This window comes from Mchenga conophoros, linkage group LG7 (assembly GCF_057382185.1).
Source record: "Mchenga conophoros isolate Kocher_MC1m ecotype Shallow Benthic linkage group LG7, M_conophoros_male_GT1.1, whole genome shotgun sequence".
In the NCBI taxonomy this organism is placed as follows: domain Eukaryota; kingdom Metazoa; phylum Chordata; class Actinopteri; order Cichliformes; family Cichlidae; genus Mchenga; species Mchenga conophoros.
In genome coordinates, this window is record NC_140532.1 from 3,910,087 (window position 1) to 3,922,651 (window position 12,565).

General features: G+C 41.0%; 1 protein-coding gene across 2 annotated transcripts in view; it reads left to right on the plus strand.

Moving 5' to 3' along the window:
• The window catches only part of tspan9a (tetraspanin 9a), a 187,922-nt gene that overhangs the window by 129,710 nt on the left and 45,647 nt on the right, over positions 1-12,565 (plus strand). The window lies entirely within an intron of this gene.

The window sequence follows — 12,565 nt, forward strand, 5'->3', positions numbered from 1 at the left end:
TGCCTGTATCTTCCGTCATCCTTCTGCTTTTTCCCGGAGATCCAGCCAAAACGTCAGATGTTGTTTATCCCAAACACCCAAACGGAGCCTGGGTTTGCTCTTGTGTTGGAATGGAGTACGAGTTGTACCAGAACTGATGGGTACTGCAGTGAAGCAGCCTGCACTGGATGACGGGCTTTTCCTTTAAAGTGAAGTGTGGAGTTGACAAGAAAGGAGACAGGTGTTTACAATATAAATGTCGAGGGGAAGCCAGACAGCTACGTGAGTAGCCATTGGAAAATGATGTTTATGGCAGCGCGCTTCACGCTCAAATCTATAAGCAGCCATCCGTCTGCTTTGGATGTCTGTATCTCCTCAGATGTGCACCAAACTATTGGTTTAATGCAGCTGACCTCGCTGTGATGGAGTATAGGAGTCTGGATTGAATTAGAGTCAGTAAACATCAGCATAATATTTGTTACAGATATCATTATCATTACCTCTGGGTGACATTCTCCACTTTCATTTCTTAGACAGATTCCTACTGACTGATTACAAATAATGGAAGAACTGTACGAATTTGTAATATCATCATCTCCACTTTCACCAAAAGCCAGATGTGTAGTTTTATTTTTAATTCAGTGCTGCAAGTGTTGCAAAAACATGTCTTCTTTGTAATGTTGATTTATGCGGGTACTTTCGCAGATGCACCCTTATGTGTTATTTTCATGACAACATCGCTCAGCTGGATGGCTCAGACATTAAAGGAATCATTCAAACATCTCTTTGCTGTTTTTTACCGCACATATCAGGTTTCATCTTCTCATTGGTAAATACAGTATTTGGCTGGTCAAAGCTCACAGTTAAATTGGTCTTTTCAGTGTTGAAAATCAAGTTTTTGAGATTACAAATAAAATACCAAAGTGTGATCCACGAATGGCAAAGTTAAAGCAAACGGTTGACAGTTTGATGAATGAAGCATGATTAGTCTCTGAGAGTTGAACAAGAATAATGTGTCCAATACAATTATGCATTTTTAACTACCACAGACAGCCGATTATCGTTAGTTTGCACCTAGACATAAAAAAAAAATTTGTGCTACAAAACAAAAAAAAAGTTCTGTTACGGAGCCCCGCAGGGGACATGGGAGAAAAAAAAATTAAAACGGACTTTTGCGAGATCTCGCAAAACTAACTCAGGATCTCGCAAAACTTTTGCGAGATCTCGCAAAAGTTTTAGCCGCATTCTTCGGCCTTCGACCTCTCGTTAGCTCGAAGCTAACGGGAGGTCGAGACCTACTACAGCCGGGAGGAACACCGCTTTCCCGGCACATCGTGCCTCGACCTCCCAGTCGGCTTCGAGCCGGCGTCCGAAGAATGTGGCTAAAACTTTTGCGAGATCCCGAGTTAGTTTTGCGAGATCTCGCAAAAGTTTTGCGAGATCTCGCAAAAGTCCGTCTTAATTTTTTTTTCTCCCATGTCCCCTGCGGGGCTCCGTATTCTGTATACCTATTAGAGTCATATCTTAAAATAGAGTTTGTGTGTGAGTTTCCAGCTTTAACACACCTGCAGCCAAGTCGGTGTCAGAGGGAAATATACCAAAAATGTACATGTGTTATGAATTGTACATAAACATGAGTAATAATTCAAATGACCTGAAAACTGATAAGATTTAAATTCTGTTTGTTTTTTTTATATATTACTTCTTCCATAAGGAGGTTTAAAGTCAAAAGATGTTTATTACCCTGCAGTAAATACATAAGCTCTGCATGTTTTAATAGATGGCAAATTGCAGGTAACTAATATGATTTTCCATTTGTCATTCATTTGTCAGAGGGCATTAGGGGAAATAACAGTCATTAGAGTAAAAGCACAGACATAAAAGACTGCCATAAAATGGATTTCCAAAAAAAAGTAAATTACAGTTTTTAGCCCAAATTAACCTGTATTTTAAAGTGAAATTCATCCTTTTAGCCCCAGTTCCTGGTATGCCAGAAAGCCTACGTTAGCTTATGAGACACTATTTGCCTTGGAGCTTCCTAAGAGCTACATGAAACAGAACTTGTAAATTCCATGTGTCAGAGTGCTTAGAATACCTCATTTGTAGTGTTGTATATTTATTCTAACGTCGGTGCCATAAGCACGTGTCTATAATTTCATTCACCCTGACATTTCCTAACAGAGACACAGAGTCTGGGTCATCTGGGTCAAACCACTGACCCACACTTTCTTCCCCCTGACTCATCCTGTGGTTTTAGCAATCATACCTTACCCACTCTGCTAGGACAGCATATGCTGTTTGTCATATGGCACAGCCTTCCATGTCACTCAGTTACTCGCACGTCGAGTCACAATTGAATCCGTGTATTCAAAAGCTGACTTCTCAACCAAAGATCTATTAATCTTCCAGATAAATTAGCACCGTCAACCTTTTACAGCCCTGAAGTTTTAATTTTGACACCCAATTACCTACTCAGGATATAAAATTACCCCAAAAGGGTTTGCGATAAAGACGATAAAATGTAATTAAGACACAGAAATATTAAAGCAATCCAACATATTTGGTATTACTTTTCTTAAGGATTCTGCAGGCTGTCGAGAATAGAAAATGTGCTCTGACAGAGGGATAATTGAATTGACCACCTTCACCGCCTACTGCTATCCTCCTTCGCTTCACACCTCTGTGCCGACGGAGTGGATAGTGATTTCTTTGAGCTTTAGAGAGAAAATAGTAAGATGGGAGTGTATTGATCATTCTTTTCAAGAGTGGAGCTTCACAGATCACTGAGTTTCCCAGGCAGCCAACATTTCTGCACTAGAAGGGATGCTCTTCGAATCCAGCTGCTGGTTATCTCTTACTGAGAGTGCAGGGGCTGCTAAGAGGCTTTACCTTATCATTGTCCAGAATATAAATCACCTTTTATGTACCAGCCCTCTTGTGAATAAACAAAACAGAGAGATTTCAGCTATCCAGCAGTCTGCTTCTTCTTTTCTTGCAGCCTCATCGCCCCAGCCAGCCCAGGCATAGTGAAATGGTATGACAGACGTGTAAAGTTTAGGAACAAAAATGACACTGGCATCAGTTTCCCATATTCTGTATAATAGCAGTTATCCTGCAGTGGAATATAACTAGACAGGGGCAGAGACAAGGTCATTAATTATTGATGCCTATGCAGCCAGAGAAGTGAGTGCACAGGTGAGATTTGCAAGAAAAGTTCTGGTGAGCTGATATCTTTCTCACCCTTAACCAACCGTTTGTGTGGGTCAAGCCTCTTTTTGCAGGCACAGTATGAAGCTGTTAATAATGACCAGTTTATTTTAAGATGAGACCAGTCTGGCAGAACAACAAGGAAATGTGCTGGCAGTCAGGTTACCGGCCCTAAAGGCTTAGCTGCATCACATAATTTGAAAAGATCTGCAACCTACATTCTCGCCCACAGTTTGTTTGTAGTGTTCGGCTGTTCGCTGACACTTGCAGTTTGACGTCACACATTTAAAAATAGATAAATATTTGTGCAATCATGTTTACTGAAATCATCTGTGTCTTTTTGTTTGATGTGATAGGGCAGCGCTGTTTATTTTAGTTAATCTCATTAATGGTGTGTGTATGCATGCATCTGTTTATATTTCTTTTTGTTGTGTCTACCCCTAATAGACAACCATGCACAACAACTACAGTGTAGTGCTTTTTTGTCACAGCCCATTTCCAGCAGCAATGCACCCACTTTGACGCTACATGACCCCCTATGGTGTGTTCTCATCTAATTACAACCCAATTATCTGCACTGTGCAGCTGTGGTCTGGATGCCACAAAGGGGAATGGAGTCTTGACATGCTGACACGGATTGTCTGATTATTCTTTCATATGCGCTGCGTCGTTTCAGATGTGTGCGCGCGTCCGTTTTTTAATAAACGCCTTCTTGACACAGAAGGAGGAGAGAGACGAGCAGGGTTGCTGGGTCAAATGACCAGATTAGTAGCACTCGAGTTAGGGGTATATTTGTGTTATAATTTTAATTAGGTCTAACAAATGCACATCAGGAATGCTGGCCGCCTGTTGATTTGTCAGCTCTAATTTCCATTTTCAACCTCCACACTTAGTCCAGCCATTTAATTCACATTGTTACATCCCAGACGGACTGATTTGGTACTAGGGCTGCCACAAACGATTATTTTGATAGTCGACTAGTCACCGATTATTTTTGCGATTAGTCGACTAATCAGATCATCATCCATTGGACGTAAAACGTACAACTTATTGCACCAGCAGCATCTGCTCTTATATAACTATCATTAGCTTACAGCTGTAAGTGTTTAAGGTCTGTGCTAACTGAAAATAAAGACAAGATGAGAGTTTATTAAATTTTAATGACATTTGCAGATTGTTTCGATGGAGTTTAATCTGCTTGACGTTTATTCAGCTGTGTAAAAACTCTAACTTTAATCTCAGCCAAACCGATTTAATCAGGAACCAATAAAATACTAAAAAAAAGCCAAACAATAACATTTTTAAGTTATCTAAGTGACTCATATTATATAAGTCACTTTCGCTACTCAGGTTAAACATGATATATAAGTTATATATCATGTTTAACCTGAGTAGCGAAAGACGGCGGTGGGTTTGAAAACGATTTGCCGGGAGTCCGGTGTTCTCACCGGCTCTAGTGAGCCTTGAACCCCGGCTAGCTATCGAGCTAGTGGGTAACAGACGTCTCCGAAAACGTCGGAGCGCTTTTGAAAATATGTGGTGTCTTGATAAACTGAGCAGATATTTGAGGTTTACACAGCTACATTCTCGCCTGAAAATATGTTAAACGTTTATTTTGTGACCCAGAAAGAATAATAAGAGTAACATTAAAACTAACTAGCTGCCGCCATTGTTGGCAACTGAGCTGGGCCGCGCTATGAATTCTGGGACACAGCTTCTTCTTCTTCTTCGGGGTTTAACGGCAGCTGGCATCCTTGTACATGCAGTGCTGCCATCTTCTGTTTCAGTCCGTTATTACACTCTTAAATCCTGCTACTTATTCCTGCGGCTTTTGTGATCTTACAAAGCTTCAAACGACGCGTCGACTATTAAATTAGTCGTCGACGATTTTAATAGTCGACGTAATCGTGACTAGTTGACTAATCGTGGCAGCTCTATTTGGTACTGATTACAGGGGAACTCATTATAACTAAAAAAACAACACCTCGGTAAGAAGGAAGAGAGCGTATGCCCACACCCTGCACCCCTGCATCAAATGTATTACTCTTATGATGAGGCTATTTTTCTCCCACTTTTGTCCTTTCTTGCTGTTTTTTTCTCTCGGTGTGTGTGTGTGTGTGTTTCCACTTTTGCTACAGCAGCCCACATCATCTTTATCTTGTGCTCAGCCTACCGACTCTTAGATCAGCTCTGTTATAAGAATCTAAATCACGTCACCTCTCAGGCCAGCATGATAAAGAGATACAAGAAGCGTGGGAACGTTGTGAGACTGCTCACCAGAAAACAGGCCAAAGATGCCAATTTAGATGTCATTTTGTCTTGTTTTGAAGTCCAGCTTGTCTAATAGCAGCAGAGAGGAGAGATGTAGCAGAAAGCGCTTATTGCCTCCAGTGCCTTATCATTCACTAGTGCCCAGTAGCTGAATGTAGTGGGCCCGGAGATTGGAGGGACTGTTGGGTAGCAGAAGGTGATTCTTCATTGGGCCACACTGTCTGATCTGTGCTTGGCAGGCAAGCAGACAGACAGGCTTTTTCTAAATCCTAACCTGCAGTTATCCAGTGGAATTCTAATGTGAAAGCATCTGCAGTGTGGGGGACAGAAGTGAAACCGGGGGTTCCTCCTACAGTGCAGCACCACAATCATATAAGGTCCACTGCATATTTTATTCATAACCACAAAGAGTCCAAAAACACTAACCAAAATCATTTCAAACATTCTGTTAATTAACTGTGAGTTGAAATGTATGCTTAGCCCCAGAGGCTTGGCTGAATCAGACATGTGACCTTATTTTTTGGTGCATTTTCCTCAGCAATCCTCTGCCCCGAGAAGGCCACGCTGAGGTTGAAAACACTAATAGGGAGACTCGATCAAGAGGAAAATTAAGTGTGCACAACGATGCTAAATGGGGTGTTTCGCTCCTGTAATGACTACATAAGTCAAGATGAAATGATGGGACATGTGGCTAATGGACAGTGTGGTAGTTGCAATGCATTTCAATATTCTTGTCAGCATGAATTGGATTTTCTTCTATAACATTTTTCAAAATTTTCAGGGAGCTGAGCCACGGCGGTGCCATTAATCCATTATTGATGCCTCTTCCAAAATGTATGCCATCACATACACAAACACAAACTTTCAGATACTTTAAAGGTCTCAATAAAATGAGAAATTCAGCATAAGTTTGCTAATGTGTTGGCAACATTGTAAGCCAGATTCCACAGTGAAGTAAAGATTTACACAATGAGATTGATAGACGGTAATTTGTGTTGCATTCAAGCAGATTTTTCACAGCCTACTTGCTTCACCTGTCTCACAAGAAGTATTGACAGTCATTCATTATTCATCGCCCAAATTGCCAGCTCGGTTGCCTGTTGGGAAGATGAATGGAAATAGGGGGAACACTCAGTAACGTGTAGGCGGCTGCCTAAAATTAGAGGAATAAAACTGATGTGACCATCTGAGAACTTTTCCTGACACAAATCACAAGGTTTAATGTAGCGCATGTTGTGGCGCTGACCTAAGAGTCTTTATTTTTATCTTTCACCGTCCTTTGACAAGTGATAATTGCGCCTTTTTTTCTCCAAGCAGTCAGCATGTTGAGCTCCGACCCAAACGCGGGCAATGCCGCCTCAGATTGGATTAGGATCTTCCCCTGGAGAATATATTGTTCAGGTAGAGACAAATTCAGTAGGATTTTTCTGTATGTGCTTCAGGAGCTTTTAAGTTAATTTTGTTTGATGATAGAGATGTGTTAAAAGCTCTCTGTTCCTCTCCCTCTCTCCATATATTTATACACCCCTTCTCTCTCACTCGCGCTCCTTTCCTTCCATTGGGAAACTCACTTCAGATTTTCAATTAGCCAGGGCAAAGTTGTCTTCATTAATTACACAACATTAAGATGATGCAGGAGGATTTTAACAGGCAAAAGCAAGGGAATTATGCAGGGGTCCCCAGAGTGGACCTTGCTCCTGTTGCTCTGGCTGAATGTCCCTCACGTTGCACTTAGCGGGAGCTTTCACTAAATGTGCAAAGTGTGAGCATGCCTAAGCTGGGTTTACAGCTGTCTGCTTCTTAATGTCAGTCCATAAAGCATCACTTAAGACCTAGAAGTGCCTATCTCAGTCAGGTTCATAACAAGCTTACTGAGTGGCTGTGTTGGAATTTATGAGACAGGACTTTCCTGTATATTTGGTGCTCCCAGCGCATTTTTATATTTAACGCTTACCATCGCAAACATTAATGCGTTCATTATTAGTAACTGACTTTGTCACATTAAAATGCCTGCTCCTTTAGCCCTTGTAATTTTTTAATTGCAGGTTCAAGGTGATCTGCACACAGTGCAGCATTTTGCCCGCCCTGAGCCGAATATAGAGCAGCATTTGGTTTGTTTTGTTGTTTTTTTCCTGGTATTCATGACTCCCCACTGAGAAGAGGATCTTTTGCCTCTCTAGCCTCTCCAGTTTTAAATAAGTAGGCAGAAATCTTTCAAAACCACACTGATCATCCCCTGGCTTACTTATGGTTTTTAATTAAAATTACAGCACGGATCAGCGGCCAAGTACACTCTAATGAAAATGAAGACAGGACGGGTAAGTAAACAGGCTAGACAAGTCTCATGAAACGAATACCGACTCCCATAAAACATCTACATATCTGCATGATGTGTGATCTTCCTGGAGGCCATGCAGAGCAGAGAACCATAACTGTTATGCCTTTATATTCCTCTACTTCTAGAATGTGGCATGTCATTTTAGGCTGTAATGTAGAAGCCACTATAATGAAGTAGCTTGGGAATAGATAGCCATAGATTTGCAATGTCATGGAAGAGGAGAGAGCGAGAGAGGGAGAGAAGATTAGATAGTCAGAGAAGAGCTTAATGTCAGCTAGCAAATATAGCTCAGGGTTGTACTGTAGCAGCAGTCCCCTGCCACATGGGAGGAATATAGCAGTGTCAGGTCTCTGTGTGCCAGACCTGATGGATGAGGTGGAGCAACTCGTCAATCACGAGGGCTCCCGTTTCTCCTAATAGATCAGCCCTCACTCTGGGTGAGCCTGCCCTCCGTCATGGCAATGCCACTCCAAGGCAGCCAGGAGCCAGTTAGCCTGCAGTATAAATGAGCAGGTCTCTGTTTTGAGCCCAAAACAACCAGATCCAACTGCAGATTTGTGTTTTTCAGCTGCTTGCATTCTGTTATTTTCCTAGTCTGTCCTGGTGGCACTGTCAGCGGCCAAGTACACTCTATAACATGGCTCAACCTGTTATAGTGTCTGACATGATCATAATGTCAGGACAATTAACCTCTATCTCCAAAGGCTAATGAGAGTCTACGTCTTAATGCGAGTCAGCTGTCATATGCTGTGTGTCTTTGTATTAAAAAACACACCACAGCAGACAACGATGTTAATTTTGCTTTCGAGGCAAATATCAAAAGGTGACTGAAGGTCTGACGCTACAGGATGAATCGATTAACATCTGCGCCGTATGTTTAAAGTCAATTCTTCATCACCTCAGCATTTTGTAAAACGGTTTTTACATATTTTTCGTCCCCCTGTGCATTTTGTATTTTAAGTAAACGGTAAGCTCCCAAGCACGAAGCCGCAAAGATTTTTAAGCTTCTGAGCAGCTTCAGCGGTTCAAAGTCTTTTCCAACCTTGATACTGTTTACTGTTTCAAGTTGTACTTTTATAAAATGGCATTTTATTGACTGGCAATGTCAAACAAGGTGAGACCCAGAGGAGCTGGCAAACTGACAGCTCGAGGCAGTGTCGCCCCCCCCACTCCTCTCGTTCCACTCTCTATACTTGCACCTCGTGGAGTACTACACAAAGAGTTATCTTCTTTGAGCAAGAATCTGTGTTGAGCGTGTTAGCACTGACTTCCTGCCGGGTCTCCCCCGAGCTGCTGCATTAAACTTCATCCTCCACACAGTGAAATACCACAATACTGCTCAGGTTCCACAGCAATTGCACATGTTAAGTACGTCTCCCTGCATAATCTCTGTCCTCTGCCCTCAGAGCTCACACCACACTAATCCAATTTTGGTTTTAATATCCATTTTTGACAAAAGAGCTAGTTTCAGTGCGAGCATGCACATTTGCAAATAAACGTTCCATACATTTATCATAAGCTCCTCAAATATGGAGCTGAAAAGTTTTTTAACTGCACTTTTGTTTCACTCTTTAGCCAAACAGGTGTTAGAATTAACACTCATTTGACTGTCCGGCTCTGCGATAGCGCCCAAAGAAATCTGCGTTTAAAAGATGCTGAAGAGGGCTCGTTTCAGTGGGTTCAATTCTGCAAGCACTCCCCAAACTTCACAGCAATCATTCATCCAGCAGCGCAGCGGGAGCGAGAGCAGGCTTATGCCTTTTGCATGCAAATCTGCTTTTTGTTTCGTCACATTCCATTAATTTGTTGTGTGCTCGTTTTTATTATGTTTTGATTTCTTAAAGAAAACAGTAAATAACAAATACCATCGCAATTAATATTAAAGCACCGTTTGCTTTGAAGACATTAAATAAAATTTGGTGCCAGCGTAGTTAAAATATGATGCGTGTGCTTTGAATTATTCAGCGGCATCTGTCATGCTGCAGATGTTGATAAACTGATGTTTCTTTTAAATTTGTGGTTCGTTTTAATACTGCGTGATTAATAGATTGTGTTTATACATGTATGAAAAATTGCTCTTTATCAGACTTCGTTATGACCTGCACTTTCTATGGCACAATTCGGTGAATTTTCTGCAAGCAGAAAACTTTTATTTGCATTTTCTGTCTTGTGTTTTTGTTGAATAAACAAACACACTGTTATTGATCGGGCTTAATGAGAATCCTCTTTGACATCAACCTAGGGAATATGCAGAGAGTGCTTGACTAATAACCACCACCTAAAATTCTTACGGTATTATTCAACACACTGTGTGTGCTCTGTCTCTTGTGTCTTTTCTTTAGTTTTCTTTCTTTTTGCTTATTTCTCTTGGTCAGCAGATCAAACAGCTGCTTGAAAGGGTTTCTCTCAGTCTTGGGTTCAAGCTCGTTTATAACCTACTGGCCACATAGAGCTCATGGACACAAGCAAATATTTTGAAAGGTCATCATAATAACAACTCTGTCGAGAGGTCACACACTTAACATTTCTAGCAGGATCATAGTAGAGTGAACTTCAAAATAAAGTAATTATTGCCTTTAGATGACGCACAAGGCCAAGCTTGGTGAGATTTCTGGGAAAAATAGTCTGGAACAACTTGACTTTATAATTTTGTCATAATTTAGCAGCAGGGTCAAATATGTTATTTTCATCTCCAGTCAGCTTTTTGTGCAGAAAAAAATCTGCTTTTTCTGCATATTCAGTTGTATGGTTTAAATATGCTATTTGGTGTATGAAGCTTTTTATTCCCCCCTTGTTTGTATGTTTATCCAGTGAAAGCGCTGCATGTGTGGTGTTTGGGAGGAAAAGATAACCTGTCATGACAACAGGCTGCCTCACAGTATCTTAATCTGTGATATTTTGTGTTGTGGGAAAGCACCAGAGAGGAGTTGGGTTAAGGTGAGTTTTCTTATTTGTGTGGATAATGGTAAAATGTAACTTTTGATAAAGATTTGATTGATGTCCAGGAGATGTCCAAATGCACATTTTGTGACCTTGAGAAACCACGACAACAGACATAAAGAATCCAGCCAGTCTGGCCTTCGCAGAGCTTGGAAAGCGGTTTAACTCTTCCAAATGAATCCACTGACCTCTCCTCCTCCTCACGAAATTCTACTTCACAAAAACCTCTAAGGTGTATTAACATTTTGAGCCACATGTGAAACTTTCACGACACGAAATGACTTCTTTTGCCCTCCCTATCGACAGACACGTCCTTTAGCGAGGTTGATTGATTGTGCAAGGTGACGCCTTTATTTGCCCTTCAGTCTGACGGTCACAGTTAAGGACTGATCAGGGGAGCATGTGAACTTAACACAAAGCCTGTATAGTGCCCAGTCTGCTCCAAATCTCAGATAAAATAATAAAACGTGTATTTCACGTGCCGCTCATCCACCTTCAGCTGATCTCACGCTGGCTGACAAAAGCAATTTTAGTTCAACTTGTTCTATTTTAATTGTAATCGCTTTCACTGGACTGTAGAAGAACTTCTCTCAGTCAGCCTGTCATAACTCACAAGTCAGAGTTAATCTTGGCCGCCTGCCGTAAAGGTCTTCATTTCCACAATCCTTCCTATTTGTGCTCAGCTAATAAGGATTACCACCGAAAGTCTGTTTACTAAGCTAACTACGAGCAGAATGGATGACAGATGTAGCTTAAGTTAGGTAATCATCCATGACATTTAGAGAAATGCACCTCTGCTCCACCTGCACGTTCACTCCGCCAACCTTTACTCGCAGTATAGACAGCAGACGCAAAATGTGACTCACATTAATGACATTATCATTTTACTGACAAATTAACCGCTTTTTCATATTTATTGTCCGCATATCCACACATTTGTCTTTTGCCATGGTTGTCCATACAATATACGACACATGGCGCATAATGATCTTAATAATTACGGTTAGTGATTAATTTCTTTTCATCTCTCACTTATTATTGCTTCATTTGGAGCTCAGAGAAAAAAATGAAAGCATGTGTTTTCTCTCATTTTTATTTGTGAGCTGTGTATGAATGAAATTTCCTGTCTGCACTTAATCACCAGTGATGAGTGCTTGTCCAGAGTCTGAAGATCAAGCTTAATGAATGTCTTTCCATTTTCATTATAGGGAAGGCCATCAGAGTATCCCCTTGTGATGCAAATTGGCAAGAAAGAATGAGATGAGATTTAAGTGCAGTGAAAAATACACCCAACACTTACTACTGCCGCTGCTAAAGAATGCACTTTTCTGTCAAAATGCAAAAAGCCATTCAGTATGGCGTAATAGATTTTAGTGCCTTTCCTCTACTTTGTAAAAAAGCATTTTCTCCCACCTCAGGGTGAGAAGGAGCAGCTGTATCAAAACGTGCAGCGTTCTCAAGCCTGAGTGAGCATCAGGGGGGCTTCCTCCTTGTCACTTTTACATTATGAATACATTTTGGGGTTCTTCTGTTTAAGATGTAAAAAATCTTAAAAAATTTAAAGGTTTGCTGTCTAACACATGTTGTATACTGTGCTTAGTGCTATCCAGACTGCACTGGGGCCAAGATATCTGCTATTTTTTGAATGCCAGTAGAGATTTCATAATGTTTGAAATTCCATCATCTAGGGCTGGGCGATATGTCCTAAAATTCATATCGCGATATAATTTGAAGCATGTGCGGTAACGATATATATCACGATATATTCTTTTCTTCTGTATAACGTATTTTCCACACTATAAGGCACACTTAAAATCCTTTAATTTTCTC